Source organism: Bos mutus, chromosome 24 (assembly GCF_027580195.1).
Source record: "Bos mutus isolate GX-2022 chromosome 24, NWIPB_WYAK_1.1, whole genome shotgun sequence".
Classification (NCBI taxonomy): domain Eukaryota; kingdom Metazoa; phylum Chordata; class Mammalia; order Artiodactyla; family Bovidae; genus Bos; species Bos mutus.
In genome coordinates, this window is record NC_091640.1 from 47,601,870 (window position 1) to 47,619,171 (window position 17,302).

The 17,302-nt window shown below is 36.7% G+C and overlaps 1 protein-coding gene across 3 annotated transcripts in view; it reads right to left on the minus strand.

Moving 5' to 3' along the window:
• SMAD2 (SMAD family member 2) overlaps positions 1-17,302 on the minus strand; it is an 86,989-nt gene that overhangs the window by 37,336 nt on the left and 32,351 nt on the right. The window lies entirely within an intron of this gene.

The following is a 17,302-nucleotide window of genomic DNA, read 5'->3' on the forward strand; positions in this document are numbered from 1 at the left end:
GTTTGACAATCACCTCAGCACCAAAGGTAAGCAGAGAGACTGACTTAACGTGGGAGTGATGAGACCACACCAAAAAGGCCAAATGGTATTAGGATGTGCTACATAAACTATGCTTCCTAGTACTCTTAGAGAAAAGAGGTGCAGAATTTAGTGATACAGGGCAGATGATAATATGCTGACCTTAAAAGAACCTTAGTCATTCAGCACCACAATCACAATGGAAACAAACAATATTAACAAATCATTGACTTGATGCTAGAATTTTCTGTTACAGAACTCAGTATAAACTGGCCTTTTGATAATCATAAACCTTCACTAAATTATGTTTCTACACATTTAAACAACACTAAGAAGTCCACAAGAAATGTCTACATATCACTTGAAAGTGAAACATATCAACGCTTCACTGTTATAAGGAAGAGAGATGGGTCTGAAAACATTAAACGGATAAAAATACTTGATAGGAGAAATTCATATGTTCCAAAGCAAGTATTACACTTTATTAATTACAAAATAAACTGTAGTAATAGCACTGTCCCATACACATTAGCTCAACATCTCCTAAATTTGACTATCTGACTTTAGGACAGTCTAAATACTCAAAAGTTTAAAAAAATTTGCATGCTAATTGGTTAAAAACAAAAACTGGTCTCAGATAAATTCAGCCTGGTCAAAATTTGATATAGATATAGTTCACCAATGCAATTAACATACAATAATATGCTGAACTAAGACACAAGAGACCAAGCGTAAGTCATTTACAAAGCTGTCCTTGCATAGATTCAGTCAGATGAGCAAGCATGTCCATAGCAGAATCTCATGCAAAGTCCTGCAGACCTTGTACCAGAGATTTCTCCACAATAAACCTCATTATGTTTTACTAATTCATTATTTTTCATGACTTTATTGCCTAAAGAGTTTATTTCTTCTACAAATCAAAAGGAGTAAGGATCTAGACCGTCATGGGGAAATCCATATATACAACGCTGAACACTGAGTTAAATTAACAGAATGGCATCAACAAAAGAACTTTTCTGGAGGCTCCAGTTCGATTACTGATGTACTCATGAGATAACGAGGGGTTTCCCAGGTGGCACAGTGGTAAAGAATCCACCTTACAATGCAGGAGACACAGGAGACACTGGTTCAATCCCTGGCCTGGGAAGATTCCCCCAGAGTAGGAAATCGCAACCCACTCCAGTATTCTTGCTTGGAAAATTCCATGGACAGAGGAACTAGTGGGCTAGTCCATAGGGTCGCAAAGGGTCTGACGCAACTCTCAGCATGCATGCAGGATATATGAACGCGTATGAAATAATTTGCATTGACCCATCTAAAACTATTTCTACTTACAATAGAGGAGGTCCTTCCATTTTGTATGTGACTAAAAAAGGCTAAAAGTTTATATCAGCTCAGGAATCAAGAGCTGATAACTGTAATAAAAAAATAAATTCTTGTCTCTATAATTCTGTATACTGTATGTATCTGTATACTCCACTTTATCACCATTATACAGCTGAAGTGTGGGATCAGAAAACAGGAAAACGCCTACCTCCAGATAGTTTTTAACCTTCCCTCCATCACCAAGAAAGGAGCTTTAGGAACAACCTTGTTCTTAACAAATTAGCAAAGGATATAAAGGAACAATTAAGAAATTTTCATTGGCTACAGAAAACTTAAGGAAAAACTGCCAACATTTATTTTAAGCATTTGCTATGTACCTGGCACTATTCTTCATATGTATTACATAATTTATACTCGTACCAACCCTATAAAGTGAATTAACATGAACATTGTTTTCATATAAAAACAATGAATGTGAGCAGTTAAATAACTCAAAAGGTCACAAAGCTACTGAGGTAACAGCCAGGATTTGTATCTACTTCTGGCTGGCTTAAGAGCCTAAATTTTTCAAGGTATACCTTTGCAGAATGATGGTTTAAAATCTGTAGTTTTAAGCTTTTATATGAACATGTATTAACCATATTTTCTCATTTTCTGTATCCTTGACACGCTGGCATCTGGAGCTTTGATTTCAGAGAGACTACCCCCCTCCCAGGTCTAGAGACAGCAAGGGACTCCGTTGAGAGCTCACCTTTCAAACACAAATCACCAGAGCTCACACCTCTGCTATTAATCAAACTCTGACACACCAAGCTAATATTCTTCCTGCCCTACATCAACCTAGGGGTATGTTCCTAGACATCTAGGAATCACTCTGTAGCCCACAGACTGACCAAAATGACTAAAACTTCCTAATCCTAAACTAACTCAGCATGTCCATCCAGCACTGTCACTCCTTCCCTGGAAAACTGCAATGAAAGCGCGGAGCCACGCTGTCCTTGCCCCAGTATCTATTTATCAGTCCATCTTATTTTTGATGTATTCAAAATTAAGTTGTAGATACTTTAAATCTAGACACTGAAAGCATACATATATCGCACTGTTCACTCTTTCTTAGAGGTAACATTTACACAGAGTCAAACAGATCTTAATGGTACCATTTTGTTAAGTTTACATTTTATCAAATACATAAATGGGTAACTGTATCCTGACAAGAAGTCCCCTCCTACCCCTTTCTCAGTCAATCCCTGCCATCCCCTCCCCACCCCCAAAGGCAATCTTTTTTCCACTGCGATGGCGGCTGTGCAGTGGTATTTCACTGTGGTTTCACAATGTGCGTTTTCCCAATGACTAACAATACCACACACTTTCTATTTGCTCAGCAGTCCTTTCCATATCTTCTTTTGTGATGCATCCAAATCCTTTGTCCATTTCTAAAGTAGGCAATTTCCTTCTCACTGCAGAGTTAAGAAATACTTTATAAAGTGCAGATACAATCCTCTTTTTAGTTAGAAATACGTTCTGCAAATATTTTCTTCCACTCTGCGACTTGTTTATTCATTTAATAGTTTTTGATGAAATGCTTTTTAATATTGATGGAAGTCTAACTGAATGTCCTCTTATTGCTTTTCATATCCTTTAAGAAAAAAAACAAAACAAAACAACACTTTGCCTACGTCCAGGTCACAAACAGCTGAGAAAAGAAGAGAAGAGAAAGGCAAAGGCAAAGGAGAAAGGGAAAGATACACCAACTGAATCAGAGCTCCAGAGAACAGGAGAGATAAGATAGCCTTCTTATGTGAACAATGCAAAGAAAGAGAGGAAAACAACAGAATGGGAAAGACTATAGAGATCTCTTCAAGACAATTGGAGGTATCAAGGAAACACTTCATGCGAGGACAGATATGGTAAAGAAAGGACAGAAATGGTAAGCACATAACAAAAGCAGAAGATATTAAAAAGAGGTGGCAAGAATACACAGAACTATACAAAAAAGGTCTTAAGGACCTCGATAACCACAATGGTGTGCTCACTCACTAGAGCCAGACATCCTGGAGTGTGAAGTCACTGGGTTTTAGGAAGCATTACTAGAAACAAAGCTAGTGGCGGTGAGAGAATTCCAGCTAAGCTATTTCAAATCCTAAAAGATGATGCTGTTAAAAAGCTGCATTCGGTATGTAAGCAAATTTGGAAAACTCAGAAGTGGCTACAGGACTGGAATAGGTCAGCTTTCATTCCAATCCCAAAGAAGAGCAATGCCAAACAATGTTCAAACTACCATACGATTGTGCTCATTTCATGAGCTAGCACAGTAATGCTCAAAATTCTGCAAGCTAGGCTTCAACAGTACATTAACCGAGAACTTCCAAGATGCACAAGCTTAGAAAACGCAGAGGAACTAGAGATTAAACTGCCAATATCCACTGGATCACAGAAAAAGCAAGGGAATTCCACAAAAGTGTCTACTTCTGCTTCACTGACTAAGCTAAAACCTTTGTGTGGATCACAACAAACTGTGGAAAATTCTTAGAGATGGGAATACCAGACCACCTTACCTGTCTCCTGAGAAACCTATATCCAAGTCAAGAAGCAACAGCTAGAACTGGACATGGAACGACTGGTTCAAAACTGAGAAAGGAGTTTGTCAGTGCTGTATATTGTCACTCTGCTTATTTAACTTATGCAGAGTACACCATGCAAAATGCTGGGCTGATGAATCACAAGCTGGAATCAGGATTGTGGGGAGAGAAACATCAACAACCTCAGATATGCAGATGATAACCATTCTATTGGCAGAAAGTGAAGAGGAACTAAAGAGCCTCTTGATGAAGGTGTAAGAACAGAGTGAAAAAGTGGGCTTAAAACTCAACATTCAAAATACTAAGATCATGGCATCCAGTCCCATCCCTTCATGGCAAATAGATGGGAAGAAAGTGGAAACAGTGGCATTTTCTTTTCTTGGGCTCCAAAATCACTGCTGATGCTGACTGCCTGCAGCAATAAAATTTAAAAGATGCTTGCTCCTTGGAAGGAAAGCTGTAACAAACCCTTGTGTGTTTAGTCGCTTCAGTCATGTCTGACTCTTTGCGACCCTATAGACTGCAGCCCACCAAGCTCCTCAGTCCATGGGATTCTCCAGGCAAGAATACTGGAGTGGGCTGCCATTTCCTCCTCCAGGGGATCATCCTGACCCAGGAACTAAACCCACCTTTCTTATGTCTCTTGCACTGGCAGGCAGGTTCTTTACCACCAGAAAGGTTCTGAGAAGCCCTAGACAAACCCAGACAGTGTATTAAGAAGCAGAGACATCGCTTTGCCGACAAAGGTCCGGACAGTCAAAGCTATGGTTTTTCCAGTAGTCATGTACAGATGTGAGAGTTGGATCATAAAGAAGGCTGACAGCTGAAAAACTGATGCTTTTGAACTGTGGTGCTGGAGAAGACTCTTCAGAGTTCATTTGACAGCAAGGAGATAAGCCAGTCAATCCTAAAGGAACTCAACCCTGAATATTCATTATAAGGACTGTTACTGAGGCTGACTTGGCCACTTGATGGGAAGAGACGACTCTCTAGTAAAGACCCTGATGCTGGGAAAGATGGAAGGCAGGAGGAGAAGGGGATGACAGAAGACGAGATGGTTGGATGGTATCATTGACACAATGGACATGAGTTTGAGCAAGCTCCAGGCGATAGTGAAGGACAGGGAAGGCTGGTGTGCTGCATTCCATGAGCTCGCAGAGAGTCAGACATGACTTAACTGAACAAACGTAATTCAATTTGTTCACAACAAATAAGTCAAAACAAGGTCACAAATTATTTTCCTATACAAGCTTGACAGTTTTAGCTTTTAGATAAGAACTCTGATTCATTTAGAATTACTTTTGTTGAATGGTACAAGATGGGACCAAGGTTCCTTCATCCACATGGACAGTCCAATTCCCCCAATATTATTTGCTGAAAAAGACTTTCCTGTCTCTATTGGATTGCTTTGGCAAACCTGTCAAAAATCAATAACCATTTGTTGGTTGTTCAGTTGCTAAGTTCTGACTGACTCCTTGTGACCCCACCGACTGCAACACGCCAGGCCCCTCTGTCCCCCACTATCTCCTGGAGTTTGCTCAAATTCATGTCCATTGAGTCAGTGATGCTCTCTAATCATCTCGTTCTCTGCTGCCCCCTTCTCCTTTTGCCTTCAATCTTCCCGAGCATCAGGGTGGCCCCAATAACCAAGAACCCACATCTCTTACTGTTTTATAGAACCATCTATTTTAAGGTTCTCTATTTTATCCTATTTATCTGTTTTCATGACAGAATCACAATATATTATTATTGGAGCTTCACACACAGTCAGATAATTTAAGTCCTCGAACACTGTTGATCATTTTCAAAACTGCTTTGGACATTCTAGGTCCTATGTATTTCCATGTAAATTTTAGGCTAAGTGTGTATATTCTATGAAAAACAAATACATATATTTTTAGGGTTTGATGGAGATTGATTTGATTCAGATTAAACTGGAAGAGAACTTAATACTACTGAGTGCCTCAATACACAAATATATGTCAGTTTACGGCATGATAGTTTAACAGGAAGGTTGTCTCAGAGGTGTCTCCATCGGTTTCCTCCTGAGAAAAGGTCCCATTTTCTTTGTTCCTCAGAGGTTGAGTAACTTAAAAGACTGTATGTTGGACGCTGAACATCACATGATGGGGATGCTAGATTCCTCCAAGTGTTAACTGGGTTTGTTTTGGCAGGTAATTAACTTGTTTGTACTCAAACTGCAAACTCTTAAGTCTTCAAGCAATTTCCATCAGTTTTTACCTTCAGCCAGACTGCACTAACTCAACCCCACACACATGTGGGTTTAGGGGTCAGCCTAGTGATTTCGGCAGTTTTACAGGAAAACCTGAGACTCCCCTTCAGTGGCTCTCTCCACGCTAGAATTCTCCGGTCACTCATCAGCAACTCTGGTTGTCCTCAACCCTGATCTCTGCTTTGTCAGGCCAGAAAACGTGAAATTCATATTGAAATTTTAGCTACTCTATCCATTCTGCATGGATAAAAGCAATAAAAACAGAAAATTTGCCTGTCACTTCCACCCAAGGGTCAAATCTCCTTCAAAATGTCGATTTTGTTTACTCTGTAGTGCCTTATTTTTCTTTGTATTCTGTGCAGAGTTGATAAGGCTTATCTGAGGGAGTGTGAGTCTGATAAAAAGAATTATCTGACTATGTGAGAAGAATTCTCTCCTTACTTATTTAGTCCTTAATTTTTAAGATTTTGAAATTTTAATATACAGATCTTGTCTTTAAAAAAAATGTATTCTTAGATATTTTAATTGTATTGATGCTATTTATAGAATTGTTTTAATATTAATTCCACTTGTTTGCTGTTAATGTATTGAGTATTTAATGAAAATACAACTCATCCTGTAAAATGCAGCCTTGTTAAATTTACTCATTTGCTTTAGTGACTGTTTTTGTAGATCCCTTGTTTCTTACATAATCACGTCATCTACAAAATGTAAGTGCTCTGACCCATTCTTTGAGCTCTTTATGCCTCTTACATTTCATTTCCCTGCCCCACTGCACTGCCTAGGTCTTCAACTATTGATAAAATGATGAACTGAAGAAGATATAAGAATGGATATCCTTGTGCTCTTAGGGAAAACATGTTATTTTGTAAGTATAATCTTAAGCTGTCAGTTTTTCTTAAATGTGCTTTATCAGACTGAGGAAACGTCTTTACATTTCTCATTAGCTGGGAATGTTTGTCATGAATGGATGATGAATTTTTATCAAATGCTTCTAACCAAGTACAGTGATCACATTGCTTTCCCCCTTTGTTATTGCTCTGAATTACACTGATTAATTTTTGAATATTATAAACTACCCTCTCACTGTTGAGCTAAATCTCACTCAGTCATGATGTGCTCTTTGTATATTGCTGGAGAATATGTGTTTTGTTAATTTTTTATACCTTTGCTCATGACTAATACTAATCTGTAATTTTTCTCCTTTTTGTGCCATCTTTGTCAGGTTTTGGTATTGGGGTTACAATGACCTCATAAAATAACTGTTTTTCTGAGTTTTTGTGAGACTGATGTTATTTCTTGCACAAATGTTTTGAATTTACCAGTAAAACCATCTGGACCTGGAGTTTTCTTTGTGAGAGAGATTTTGATTATGAGTTCAATTTCTTTTTCACTGATATAGGGCTATCCAAATTTTCCACTTCTTCCTGCACCAGCCATAGTAACATGTTCTTAAATTTGACCATTACAAATTACTGGCATAAAGTTGTTGAAAATATATTCATAGTATGCTTTTAATGTCTAGGATCTAGCACAGTATCATCTCTATCATTTCACACATAGCTGATTCGTGGTTATGGGCTCTTTCATTCTTACGTCATCAGTGTTACAGGAGAGTTTATCAGTTCTACTGACCTTTCTAAAGAATCAGCTTTTGGATTTATTATCTTTATTGTCTCTTTTCTAATCACTGATTTTCTGCTATTTTTTATTTTATCTTCCTTCTACTATTTTCTTTGACCTTTTCTCATTTCCTAGGTGACATCTTAGATAATTTTTCTAATATAATTATCTTAAAGCTATAAACTTCCCTGTAAGCATTGTTTTATCTACATCCCACTTATTTTACATGGTGTAATCTGATTATCCTTTAGTTTTGATATACATTCTAATTTTGCTCACAGTTTTCTTCTAAATAACCCATGGGTCAAAGAATTATGATAATTTCCATTTTTTAATACATGTCTTATTGGTATTGATTTCTAATTTTGTTCTGCTCTTGGCAGAGAACATACTCTGTTGACTTTTAATCTTTTAAAATTTACTGAACCCTGCAAATAGTCTTTCCTGGTGAGGGTACCATGAGTACTTGAAAAGACTTACTACACCGATTTAGATCTACTTTTCTATAAATACCAAAACAGTACTGTAATTTAGATCTTCCATGTCTTTACTCACTTGTTTGGTCTTATTTAACTCTCTATAACTACAAATTTGTGATTCTGATACATTAATTCTATCAAGTTTTACTCATATATTTCGAAACTTTTATTAACTAGATACATGTTTATGGTTATGGCTTCTCAGAGATGTCATTTTATCATCTTCTGGCCCCACTGCTTCTACAAAAGGTCACATGTCCTTCACATCATTATTTCCTGGTATGTAACATGTCACACTGTTCACTGGCTGCTTTCAAGACCTTCTCTTGCATGGGTTTGACCATGCTGCACTTGGTGTAGCTTACCGTCATTTACCCCTAATGAGTTTAATGAGGAATCTGACTATATTTTGATGTTCAACTGTGGAGAGTTTCAAGTTCCACCATGTCTTCAACCCTCTGCCTCAAATGTGAGCAAACTGGTAAGGAAATCCTTGTGGCTGGTCGGAATTTTAAACCAAGAAAAGTTTGGGTACACACAGGAATGCGGGAATTATCAACCCAGCCCCACGACTCCCATTACCTCTTTCTCAAGTAATTTTTGGACCAGTCTGGAAGCCTGTCCTGCTTTTCCCGAAAGCTTTATCATATGAGCAATAATCTTTTTCATTCCCTTTTAATATACGTTTGGCTTCATCAGTCTCACATCAAAATCAAATCTGAGGAGGGATCCATCCCATGTACATCTCACACAGATCAAGCACTTACTATGTATCGGGCACAGCACTAATCTGTTACATACACTAGATCACTTAACCTCCCAACAGCCCACAAGTAAGGCAGTTCACCCACTTGACAAATGAGATCATCAAAGCACAGAGATAAAGTGACACGTCTAAGGCTGCACAGCTAGCAAGTGGTGGGGCCAGAGGCTGCATTCTTAACTACCAACTCTATTCTGCCTCTTACACAGTTCAATAAAAATAAAAACATGGCAGATAATTAAACCAATAACTTTGGAACAGCATTTTAGATAAGTAAAGCATTATAGAATGTGCTTAACTATAAAAACTAGAGCGGTCACTGCAAGAGTTAATTTCTCAGGAAAAAAACATTCTTTGGACAATGAAATTAGTAGAGTCACTCCCAAATCAAAACAGGAGGAGACAACACAATTTCCATAGAGTCTAATAAGATAAAAGGGATACTTCTATTCTTCTTGGTTTGGAACAGCTCTTCTTAGAAACAGAAGGACCAAGAAATGACTGAAAAAGTTACTGACCTTTCTCTTTAAATGTTATGTTGAAAATACTCTTTGAAATCTTACTAGGTGCTTCTACTGCCTTTGAAAAATAGCAAAATATCCCCCACACAAATAAAATAGTCCCTATAATTGGAAAGATTTAAATATCAATTCTAAAAATAGTTGCTCAAAATATTTCAAGTTCTTCCAAAAAACAGAAACTATTACTTAAAAAAAAAAGCCAGCACCAAAGTAGGCTCAAGGACATTTATTTTAATAATACAGCTGATGGATTTTTAAAATTTATTTTAATACATATTCTGTTTTTAACAATTAAAAAAATAGTATCCTAAAAGACAAGAAATCCTAACAAAATATAACTTTGTGGTCATTTCAATCTATTAAATGCATAAAACTTAAAACAAGAATTACACTACAGAATAGAGTTCTGTAAAAAACTCAACTTATTAATCACACATTATTGTGATGCTGTATTTGGCTGTAAAGAAATGACTTTCTAATTTGACAATTTTAATATTAGCATCCTAGAAGATAAAAATTAACTCACATTCGTATACCACTTTGAAGTTGACAGTGGGATTTTACATGTAGAGGTTAAAATGTTTTACATGGTTAATGTAAATTATATAAGCAATCACATAAAACTTATGGGAAAAATTACTGTAAGTTAATTACTTTTCATTATAAATTTCTGTTCACTATCTAACTCTGAACTTTTACATCATCCTTAATAAAAATACAGCCTCCCTTAACTTCCTCTCCCCCACTGGCCTAGCAAACTTAGGGTAAACCAAGTTACGGAAAAATTATATCCTCTTAATACATAAAAAGCCATAAACATAAGCAAGGTTCATAAAAGAAAAAAGTCTGGGATGAGGGAGATAATCAAGAATTTTACATGTTTTAGTTCTAATTTAAGCATTATTCATGATAAGTTTCATACGAGTCTCAAGACAACCAATTCACATTGTTCATAACAACCCAAAAGCAAAGCTAAAATAATACTGGATTTTGAGAACAGAGATTGAACAGTTCAAGGGGGAAAAAAAATGTGATGGTAATAAAAGAAAACTCTAGTTGTAATAAAATCGTTCCTGGGGAAAAAGCATCATTGGATAATTTAACAGCTATACAGTCAGATTTTTAAAAAAAAAAAAAAAAAAAAAAAGTGTTAAAAGGCTGTGCACTTCATGTAGACATACGTAACATTCCTCCATTCTCCCCACTCAGTTTGCTTGTCCCCAGTGTCACTAAATGTGGATTCCCTAGTTTTCAAAAGGAGAACATAGACAGTTTTTTGAAAACCTGTTCAGTATTCCCATATCATTACCCTCAAGCAAGCTCCTTTTCAAACTGTTTTCCTCATTTCTGCATAAAATCTCAAAAAGGTCACATGGCTGTTCTAGTACACAATATATATAAAGTATATATATATATATATACACACACATATAGTATATAATACATATAATTAAAAACTTCTTTGAAAAAATTTATATTTTACTACTCTCATCTAAATCGAAACTTTTATTCTCTCATTGAATTTTGCTAACTTCAACTCTTCCAGAACTCTCCAGCTGTTACTTTTAAGGGCCCTGTGGGTTCTGGAATAGCAAGAGGGGATTTTAGAGGAGGAGGGAAGAGCCCTATAAGGTCAGAAGCCCAAATGCTACCTTTCCCTGCAGTTAGTTTCTACTGGAAGAGTTTCTCTGGCTGTCCGGTTTGGGTCACTTTGACTCTCCAAGTTGAGCCTCTTGATCTTTTCAAGATAAGTCAACTTCAACTACCTTAGAAAAGTCCACCTGGCCCATGGGAAACTTCCACTGATACAGAAGCAGCTCAACTGTTCTCTTACTTTTTTTTTTAGGCTTTTTCAGGTGACAGTCAAGTACCAGTCTATTTCCCATACCTCAATTCAAACTGAGGAGTTCCCTGACGCCCCTCAATCTGGATAAAAGGAGAAGGGAAATGCCAGAGCAAAAACCTACTCTCTCCAAGTTTTCATATGGGATCTCCCTCACGAACTCTTTATCGCGGGAAGCAGGTCAGTAATAGGTTAAACTTAACAATACTTGTCTCAGCTAATCTTTCCTGCAATTCCTGCATAAATGGTATAGCACCTCAATTCTGATTGTAGGTTACTTGTAACCAGTTCTCACATTTGGGGGGGTCTCTGAATACATATCATAAGAAGTCTCACTTTAATTAGCTGTTACAATTTTACTTCCAGGTAAGATATAAGCAGGTCATACATAGCAAGCTAATGTTCCCTGTTGCAAAAACTAGAGGGAAAAAGGTTAACAAAAAAATGTATTCAAAGACAACAGTAAGCACAGCGAGCAATTAAAGCAATGAGATCCAAACGAACAAAGACTGAGAGAAGAGAAAACACTTTCTGGTGAACAGAAAACTGTCTGCGCCATTTCCTTCCCTGGAGTCACTTGTACATTCCAGGTACGAGCTGAGCACCAGGTTCAGTCTGGGAAAACAAACTCTAATGAAGAAAATGAACACGGCCAAACTTGTGACAATCACAAGATTCTCCTCCCTCAAAGATGTCTGCCTAATTTTAAAAATGCAACCATCAGGAGGATCAAGCACCAAACTCAAATTATGGAAGAAGAGTTGATATGAATCTCCCACAATGCTAATGACGGAAATAAATAAATAAAAGGTATGTGCCAGTGCAGACTAAAACAAATTAAAATGGCAACCAAGCCTCAGCCCAGATCAGCCACGAAGATTAAAGTGATCAGCCTGTCTACCTAAGAAAAAGTTAATGACTCTTTGGGGAAGACATCATTTGTAGCATCTATAAACATGGCTGCAATTTTTTAGATGCGTATTATTTTAGCTAGGTTGATTCTAGGCAGTTAAGTGAATTCTTCAAAGCAAAACATCAAGTGAATGGGACAAGAAAAGTGAGGATGATGTTTACTGTAATGAGTGTTAAATTTAAAATTAAATAGATAATAATAAATCTGGGTAATAATTCTGTAATTTTATAAAGGAACCTAGGTTCTAGGGCAGGTATGTTTTCTCTGATAAGGTAAATGATAAAAATGCCCCATGGAAGAATGTATTATATACACACACAAAAGGACTTTGAATACCAGGATCCTACAGCATGCGCTACCTTAGAAAAAATAAAAATGTAAATGTAGGCATCAGATAAAAGTTAAGGATCTTAACAATGTGTCTTTCAAACTGTGTTTCACAGGAGCCTAATGAAGTGTTCATCAGAAGTGCTTTCACAACGTATACACAAATATTGCAGAGAGAAAATGACAAGCTGGATGCTGAGGCTGATAGTCTCAAAGTTCTAGTTTGCATTTATACACTGTTTCACTGTTTTGACTAACTGATTTTATATTTTAATAGTTATACTAAATCATGATAATTATCTGGCAGAAGTGTTTACTAAGCAAAGACGGACAATTATAATTCAATATGAGTTCTCTGAGAAAACCTGGAAGGAAAATGAAGACATGGAATACCTGGGAACATTTCAAATAAATCATATTCATGACTATAGTGCTTTATAGCTTATAAACCAATAGTTATAGTATTTCGAAAAGACCCCAAAAGAGTACTGTGAAAGAACTCAAGATAGTACTAACCCCTTTCACAGATGAAGAAATAGTAAAAAATACAGTTACACGCCTCAGGATTCACATTCATCAGTACTGAAGCAGCTTACAAGTCACCAAACTTAAAATTCAGAGTTCTTTCTGTCATAGTACTCCATGTATATTATCTCACACACACATCTATGTATGAGGGAGGAAGAATCATTCTTATTTTCTTCCGAAATAAAAAAGCACTAATTTAAGAAGAACGGAAGGATACTATAGTTCAGTTTTTAAAGACTTTTCTTTAATTCTTTCTGGGTTATCCAGAGAAGCAAAAGAGTAGGAATATGAAAATAAAAATAAAAGCTGACAATCTGCATAAAGTTTACTTCAATTACTCTGATGCTTTAAAAATTTGCAAGATGGAAAACAAAATCCCAATGTCAGTGACAGTATTAATGAGATACTCAGTATCCTGGAAGGATATATAAGACAGTAGTAATACAACAAGGTGAGGATATGGGTGATGACAGGAAGGAGAGGGAGGAATTTTCCCGCTGTATAATCTGTGTTCGAATTTGGAATCATGTACAACACATACATACTACTTTTATCTTTTTAAGGAACATACTTTTTAAAGGAAAAAATATAAACACGTGTATAACATGTTAAGAAAATGAAAACATTGTTTCTCTGTAACAGGAAAGTTGACTTAATTTAAAGGATTTTAAAAAATATATAAGAATAGTCTAAGTATTGCCAAAAAAGTTCTTCTTAAACATTTAACTGTGCTGACTACAAAAGTAAAGCATACCTTCATAGATAAATACCAGGGAAAAATTATAGGACATTTCTCTTTTTAGGTAATCCATAAGTAATCACTATTAACAATTTGGCATTATTTCTTCTAAAGTTTCAAGATTAAGCATTAACATTTTTATACTTTATCAACTTATGAAAATTCCTATTCCTAATTTGTTAACATGAGCACTGGATTTTATAAAAAAGCTTTCTAGATCCATTAAGATCAGAGCTTTCATAAATACGAATACGCAGTGTCTCATATTAATGGACCTCCAATAGGTCAATCATACTAGCATTTCTGCAGTAAACCTTACCCACTCATGATTTGGTGGTTTTGTTTTTATAATTTGAGCTTTTTTATTTATAATTTTTGGATCTATTTTTACGAGTAAAGTTGGTATAAACTTTACTTTGCTATTCAATTTTACTTTACCATTCAATTCTGGTATAAAATGAGTTATGTAAGTTTCCTTTATAGTTAAGGGAATTATGGGTTATGATTGGATTTACCTAATTCTTTGCTATTAAAAACAATGCTGAAGTGAACACCAGATATCTTTGACCATATTCCTGACTTTCTTTAGGATGAACCATCAAAATGTCATAAATGGTCAAACACAAAGTATCACCTTAGGAAAGTCCTTATAATTGATGTTTATAAAAAAAAATTCTGTATTCCTGCTTATTTACGTACAACGACCATTATCAAATTAGCATTCAGACCTCACAGCCTCCTGTTTTTAACTTTACAAGCTCTCCATCTCCACTGCTATCTGGATTTTGTTTTTCTGTAGATAATATGCACTGAAGGCCAATTTTTCTTCTTTTGACTGATTCGTTACCTAAACATCAATTGCCATTCTGATTTCTGACTGAGTTGTCTCGCGATGGAAAAGCTTCATGAAACTTTATTCATACAATTCAGCTCACTGTAGCTTAGTAGGTTAAGTTTTACCCATGAATCACTTTGTGTCACCACATACAACAGTAGGAAGGAAGCAGTGACACATATGTGCAGCTACAGCTATCGCTTTCTTCAGAGACAAAGTGATGAAGGCAGAGCTAATTATATGAGGGGGATGGGAGGGACATAAAGTCAGGTCTGGGTTTCTTTCTACCCACAATTTAGTCCCACTCTAACATCAGCAGATGGAGGCAGAGGGAAAGAAACGGTTGAGAGTCAACGAGACACTAACCATTTAAGAATATCTGCCATTTTAAAAATTAAGTAATTTATGCTTCATGTTCATCAATACATGATGAAAACATCAAGACATCAATACCTAAAGGTATTTTATTAACAACTCACTTGCAATTTTAAGCTAACAGACTTACAGTAAATCCATTTTGCATTACATCTTAAATAATTTTGCTTAAGCTGCGGTTTGGATTCCTCCACAATGGGCCCTTTCTGCACCCACTCTCCCTGTTTTACAGTTGACACCATGACGAGTTGACCAAATGTTTAAGGATATTCAGGAGTTAAGAAATGACTAATAACCTGATACTATTTTCAACTATTAACAAGAAAGCAAACTTCAAAAAATATATGGTTCCAAACAGTACAAGAAACTTAAATTTTTCAATAACAGCCAATATTAAATCTACTTTTCTTGCAGTATTAAAAAAAAAAAAACCCACCAAATTAGACAAGCAAGTTTCTAAGCTTCAATGAACTTTTATTAAAGAGTGAAAAACAAGATACTGGACAATCAACACTTCACTTTCATTAATCGGGTAAAAGTGTTGGGGGAAAAATCTTTAAAGAAAAAGAATGTAAAAGAAAAAAAATCTCTGAAACTAGTGCGTAAAATGAAAAATGGACAAGAAGGAAAAGAAATCTGACTAAGGGGACGTCCACGGTTTAAATACAAAGTCTATACATTTCAATCAAGAGGCTGCTACCTACTGAATCTCCTTAAGAGGCAGGACTGCACGACTCTCCTTGCAGCTCCGCTCCGTCAACACTTCACTGCACTGGCAGCAGAGCCTTAAATGAAGCCGTGCAGAACCACGGCCCCATGTCTTCCTGGACCGGACCGCACCGCTCCCTTGGATGAGGAGGAAACATACTAACCAGTCTCCCACCTCCACTCTTGACAGTCTCACAGCCCTTTTTCCTCACGTCTTTCCTAAGACTCTCTGATGTCTCCCCCCTCACCCAATCCCCAGGGCTCAGTGTGAACGGCCAGCATGGGATGCAGCGCTTCCTCACTACCATGCAGCCTCTGAGGCAGGCCGTCTCCCGTCTCCTCCCCTACACTCCCAGGACTCCGGTGAGCAGCCCTCCCCACCCTCCCCACCGCCACTCTGGGTGAATCAAGCTTCTCCTAACTAAATTCCTCCTTAACATCCATCCAACTCGGCCACCAATCTTTCTTCAGGAGGAAAATTTTCACAAGCTGCAGAATAGGGAAGGCTTCCCACTTTGGACACAACTCCCTGAGTATACATCTTTCAGAAAGCCTACTGTATGTTATAAAACTATCTTTCTTGTTTTTTCAAGTTTACCTCCCTTACTAGGAAGTAAGCAACTCAACAGCAAAGACTATATGTTGATATTAATAACTGTTTACTGAATTGAAATGCCAGGCATCTATAAATATTTCTAAAATGAAAGAATAAACCAGGAAAAGTGACACTTACTTAAGAAATACATGAAACAAGCAAGGTAAAAGAAATGGATAATTAATCTACCAAACAAGGCAGGAAACATTCTGTTAGTATTTGCAAGTAGATAGGCTGGTGTTCTATGTCTATTATCAACAAGCATCCACAGTGTATTTCCCAAAACTCATTAGAAACATGTCAAGTAGAATGGCTTCACGTGCCATGTGCTAGCCTGTGTGTGTGACACTGCAAACATTTTAGAAAATGCGATAAACTGACACTCCCTCACACTCTGTAATGTGCACAACTATGGCAGGACAAATTAGAACCACTTGCTACTTTATTTTAAAACACTGTTTCTGAGAGTGGTACTACTCTGAAAACGATTAAACGTACACTAATAAAACTTCAACCTCTTAGGTAACACATCCTTCTAATACAAGAGGCAGGTCTTCAAGACAGGTTCTGACCAACTACAACACACAGGAAGCTGTCTTACATACGGTTCTTTGTTAGAAGTAATGTTGTAACTCAAATAAAAACTATACAAAATTCATCACAATGTGAGCTGTCTCTGTTAACTCCTTACTGAAGTTTTGACCAAAGGAGGAGAAAACGGCCAGTCACTACTGCGCTAGTGATAGAAAATATTTGACTCTTTATTCAAATTCGATCACAGAAATTACAAAAGTATACAATGAAGCATTTAGGCAATGAAGGTAAAGGAAGATAGTGAAGACAAAAATACAATCTAAGTATTTTATTTTGCTTGATTAAACCATCTCACTGTTCAAG